Source organism: Sus scrofa, chromosome 6, assembly GCF_000003025.6.
Source record: "Sus scrofa isolate TJ Tabasco breed Duroc chromosome 6, Sscrofa11.1, whole genome shotgun sequence".
Taxonomy (NCBI): Eukaryota; Metazoa; Chordata; class Mammalia; order Artiodactyla; family Suidae; genus Sus; species Sus scrofa.
In genome coordinates, this window is record NC_010448.4 from 58,128,945 (window position 1) to 58,134,944 (window position 6,000).

The 6,000-nt window shown below is 43.0% G+C and overlaps 1 protein-coding gene across 3 annotated transcripts in view; it reads right to left on the reverse strand.

The window, feature by feature from the left end:
* Positions 1-6,000, reverse strand: part of ZNF614 (zinc finger protein 614) — a 36,278-nt gene extending 30,278 nt beyond the window's left edge. For 2 of the 3 annotated variants that reach the window (XM_021097259.1, XM_021097258.1), the window contains exon 1: positions 5,613-6,000. The gene's annotated coding sequence lies outside the window, so the exon portion shown is untranslated. The remainder of the gene's footprint in view (positions 1-5,612) is intronic. The other variant, XM_021097260.1, reaches the window with a different exon arrangement.

Below are 6,000 nucleotides of genomic sequence, written 5' to 3' on the forward strand. Positions count from 1 at the left end.
TCTATAAAGCCCTTATTATCAAGATACCAAAGCCAGACCAAGGCATCAAAGACAAAGAATACTATAGACCAATCTCCTTCATGAATACAGGTGAAAAATTGTAAACAATGTATTAGCAAAACAAATGCAGCATAATATAAAAAGGATTATAGACAACAACTAAGGGGGACTGGTCCCAGGAATGCAAAGTTGGCTTATCATGGGAAAAGAAATTTATGGAATGCTCCAAATTAATACAACAGAAGATAAAACCCACATGTTCTTCTCGATAGACATAGAAAAGGTATACAAAGGCATTTAATACCCACTCACAATTAAAACTCTCAGAAAACTAGAAACAGAAAGTAAGTTAGTCAAATTATTAAATGGCCATCTATGAAAAACCAAAACCAACATCACACTTAATGGTAAAATTCTGAATGTTTTTCTCCTAGAATTGAGAACAAGGCAAGGTAGAATGCTTTAACCAATCGTGTCCATTACTATACTAAAGGTTCCAGCTAGCTCAACAGGTAATAAAGCATCCATATTCGAAATGCAGAGTACCACTATCCTTATTCACAGACAACATGATTTTGTATATTGAAAATCCTAAGAGGAGTTCCCATCGTGGCTCAGCAGAAACAAACCTAATATCTACGAGGATGCAGATTCCATCCCTGGCCTTGCTCAGTGGGTTAAGGATTCAGTGTTGCCGTGAGCTGTGGTGTAGGTCACAGATGCAGTTTACATCTGGCATTGCTGTGGCTGTGGTATAGGCTGGCAGCTGCAGCTGAGATTCAACCCCTATCCTGGGAACCTCCATATGCTGCAGGTGTGGTCCTAAAAAGACAAAAGAAAGAAAATCCTAAGAAGTAAATGCAAAAAAAAAAAAAAAAAAAAAAAAAAAACAAAAAAAAAAAAAACCTGTTAGAGCTAATAAATAAGTTTGGCAAGGTTACAGAATACAATACCAATATATTAAAGTAAATTGTATATCTCTATACTAGTAATGATCCAGCCAAAATTGAAATTAAGGAAGCAGTTCCACACACAATGGCATCAAAAAGAAAAATACTTAAGAATAAATTAAGATGCAACCAACAAGGGCTTAATCTCCAAAATATACCAACAACACATACAACTCAACAGCAAAAAAACAAACAGCCCAATTGAAAAATGGGCGAATAGACATTTCTCCAAAGAGGACATACTCCAACAGACACATGAAAAGATGCTCGATATCACTAATTATTAGAGAAATGCAAATCAAAGCTAAAATGAGATACCACCTCGCACCAGTCAGAATGGCCATCATTAATAAGTCTACAATAACAAATGCTAGAGAAGGTGTGGGGAAAAGGAAACCCTCCTACACTGTTGTTGGGAATGTAAATTCCTACAACCACTATAGAAAACAGTTCGGAGGTACCTCAGAAAACTACATACAGAACTATCATATGGCCCAGCAATCCCACTCTTGGGCATATATCCAGACAAAACTTTCATTCAAAAAGATATACGCATCCCTATGTTCACTGCAGCACTCTTCACAATAGCCAAGACATGGAAACAACCTAAATGTCCACCAACAGATGAATGGATTAATAAAATGTGGTTCATATATACAGTGGAATATTACTCAGCCATAAAAAAGAACAAAATAATGCCATTCCCAGCAACATGGATGGAACTGGAGATTCTCATACTAAGTGAAGTAAGTCAGAAAGAGAAAGACAAATACCATGTGGTATCAACCATATGTGGAATCTAAAATATGGCACAAATGAACCTATCTACAGAACAGAAACAAATTCATGGACATGGAGAAGACACTTGTGGATGCCAAGGGGGAGGGAACAAGATAGGCTGGGAGTTGGGGGTTAGTAGAAGCAAACCATTGCATTTGGAATGGGTAAGTAATGAGGTCCCGCTGTACAGCACAGGGAACGATATCCAATCATTTGTGATGGAACATGATGAAAGATATTATAAGAAAAGGAATGTATATGTATGTTTAACTGGGTCACTGGGCTGTACAGCAGAAATTGACAGAACTATTTTATTATAGTTGTAAATCAACTATAATAAAAAAAATTTTTTTTTGGTCTTTTTGCTATTTCTTGGGTCACTCCTGCGGCATATGGAGGTTCCCAGGCTAGGGGTCCAATCGGAGCTGTAGCCACCAGCCTACACCAGAGCCACAGCAATGCGAGATCCGAGCCGCGTCTGCGACCTACACCACAGCTCACGGCAACGCCAGATCGTTAACCCACTGAGCAAGGGCAGGGACCGAACCCACAACCTCATGGTTCCTAGTCGGATTCATTAACCACTGCGCCACGACAGGAACTCCATAAAAAAAATTTTTAATGAAAACAATCATAAAAAGAAAATAAAGACAAAAGCAAGACCTGTATACTGACAACTATAAAAGGCCTCCGAGACAAATTTAGAGATATAAATAGTGGAGAGACATTCCAAGCCTATGGATTGGAAGATTTAATATGGTGAGGGCAGTTCTTCTGACAGAGATTCAATGCAATCAATATCCAAGGCATGCCAGGGGAGTTCCTATGGTGGCTCAGCGGTAATGAACTGGACTAGTATCCGTAAGGACTTGGGTTTGATCCCTGGCCTCACTCAGTGGGTTAAGGGGCAGGCATTGCCATGAGTTGTAGTGTATGTAGGTCGCAGACATGGCTCAGATCTAGCGTTGCTGAGGCTGTGGTGTAGGCTGGCAGCTACAGCTCCAACTCAACCCCTAGCCTGGGAAATTCCATATGCTGCAGGTATGGCTCTAAAAAGACAATAAATAAATAAATAAATATTTAAAAGGGAACACCAGGAATTTTATAAATATCAAGAGGCTGATTCTAAAATTTGCATTAAAAAGCAAAGGATCTAGAACTCCAGACCAGTTGTAAAATAGAATTATAAACTAGTGAGTGCTTTTACTAATTTATTTAAAAATTTACTTTAAAGCCACAGTAATAAGACAGGTACTAAGCTGACATAACAATAGATACATAAATCAGTGCAACAGAATTGAGAATTAAGAAACAAATTCAAGTATAGTCAGCTGATTTTCAACAAAAGGTGCAAGACAAAGCAATGAGGGAAAGAATGGTTTTTCCAAGAAATATACTGGAACAGCTACCTCACACCATACATTTAAAAAATTAAATTAGAAAGTTCCCATTGTGGCTCAGCAGTAACAAACCAACTAGTATCCATGAGGACCCAGGTTCGATCCCTGGCCTTGCTCAGTGGGTTAAAGGATCCGGCGTTACTGTGAGCAGTGGTGTATGTCACAGAGTCAGATCTGGCGTTGCTGTGGGTGTGGCGTAGCCTGATGGCTATAGCTCCAATTCGACCCCTGGCCTGGGAACTTCCATATGCTGCAGGTGCAGCCCAAAGAAAAAAAATGAAATAAAAAAATTAAATTAAAATAGATAATACATTTAAATATAATAGCCAAAAATACAAACTATATCAAGAAATTAGGTAGGGAGTTCCCGTTGTGGCGCAGTGGTTAGCGAATCCGACTAGGAACCATGAGGTTGCGGGTTCGGTCCCTGCCCTTGCTCAGTGGGTTAACAATCCGGCGTTGCCGTGAGCTGTGGTGTAGGTTGCAGACGCGGCTCGGATCCCACGTTGCTGTGGCTCTGGCGTAGGCTGGTGGCTACAGCTCCGATTGGACCCCTAGCCTGGGAACCTCCATATGCTGGGGGAGTGGCCCAAGAAATAGCAACAACAACAACAAAAAAAAAGACAAAAGACAAAAGACAAAAAAAAAAAAAAAAAAGAAATTAGGTAGAAAAGCCATAGGCTAGGAAAAAATATTTGCAAAAGGCACATCTGATAAAGGACTATTATCCTGAATATACAAAGACCTCTTAAAAACTTAACAGTAAAGGAGTTCTCCTCATGGTGCAGTGGTTAATGAATCCGACTAGGAACCATGAGGCTGCGGGTTCAATCCCTGGCCTTGTTCAGTGGGTTAAGGATCTGGCTTTGGTGGTGTAGGTCACAAACATGGCTTGGATCCCTCATTGCTGTGGCTGTGGTGTTGGCTGGTGGCTACAGCTCCGATTCGACCCCTAGCCTGGGAAACTCCATATGCCGCGGGTGTGGCCCTAGAAAAGACAAAAAAAAAAAAAAAAAAACCCTTAACAATAAGAAAATACCACCTGGAGTTTCCACTGTGGTGCACTGGGTTAAGAATCTGATGGCAACAGCTTGGGTCTCTGCAGAGGCACAGGTTCAATCCCTAGCTCAGGAACTTCCATATGCGGTGGGTGTGGCCATTAAAAAAAATTAAGGAAAAAAAAAAAACACACACAACCCAATTGAAAAATGACCAAAAGACCTGAACTGACACCTTACCAAGGAAGATACATGGAAAGCAAGTAAGCATGTGAAAAGATGTTTCACATCATACGTAATAAGGGAATTACAAATTAGAACAATGAGATACCACTGCCCATCTATTAGAATAGCCAAAACTCAAAAACGGAAACACCGAATGCTGCAGAGGATATGAAGCAATAGGCCCTCTAACATATTGCCGATGGCAAAACGGTACAGCCACTTTGGAAGACAGTTCAGCAGTTTCTTACAGAGCTGTTTGTTGGAGACCACGGAACTGCTGAACTCTGCAGAAGGCAAACTTGGCGCACATGCAAAAGCACAGCAAGCTAAGGACTGCTGACGCAGAGTTCTCAGGTACAGGGTCTCCTTCAAACGCAAGATAAGGGAGTCATACATGAACCAGGAGCAGCTGCACGATGCCCTGGAGGGATGCACCTGTCACTAGCTGCTAGTCGTTTCCTCTGTTATTCACTCAGAGATGGCTTTGTCATTGCCTGCACCTGATTTTGCTCAGGAACCTACGTCACCTTCCCTAATACAAGTCATGAGGACTAAAGCCTAGGCGCCTCTGTTCTGTGGAACGGAGGGCCTCCTGGTCCCCCACTTTCTTTCTGTAAAAGAGTCTCGTGTGTTTTGTTAGACCCCACAGTCCAGGATTTCCCCGTTGCCCTGCAGCGCTGAACGCGGCAGTGTGAGAGAGAAAAAAAATTTTTAGTCAAGTCCTTGAGGGCAGACTTGAAGGAGAGAATTGTATTTGAATGAACTGGAGAAATGCAGCCCTCAAGCCTGTTTCCCCGCATTCAAAGTCTGATCCTAAGCCAGCCTACAGATTCTCCAGGGGGCCCTGAACCTCCCCAAATAGTGAGCGCGCCAGGCACAAGTCTCTTGACTGAGTCCTATATTAAATGCCACATTAAACTCCAGACATGCCCAAGAAACCAACAAGGACATCCCGCTAACCCGGACTTCAACAGAGTCCCACGTTACATCTGGAACCCAGACCAGACACCGCGTTCAAACTTTCCACCGCTTTTTCAACCACTGAGTCTCTTAAGCAGAGTGATCCAAGTAGACCTCAAATAGTGCCAATCGGACTCTCGGCCGACGATTTCTTCAGACTCTTAATCACTGATTACTAAAGGCTCCATCACAAACGCTCAGGGGCTGAATCTAAATAAAATCCAAACTACGGTCTTTTACACACGCTCAGCTTCATAGAACCCCACAGACCACGAATCCAAGCCCAGAATCCAACTCACCTAATCTCAACCTCTTCAGGTACCACTGGGAGCGACGAAAGGCTGAGCCCACGACCAGAAAACCACTTTCTGTCCGGACGCCCTCCTTTGCGGTCCCTAGAGACGCTGACCACCTGGGACCGGGGAATCCCACGAGAACCTTGGCGCGTTGCCGGGGTTTCCGAGTTCCAACTGCGGGCTCCGCTCTGTGACGTAACACGGCCCCGCCCACATTGACGTTTGGATGGGCGGGGCCATCACGGCTGTGGGGAGAAATCGTTCCTGACCGCCTCAAAGCTTTCACCTCCTGGTTGCGAGGGACAGTCAGCAGTGATGTACTAAATGTAAGATTTCGGAGGCAGATGCCTCTCCAAGGCCAACATGGCTCGTTCAGCCTGCTGGGGAACCA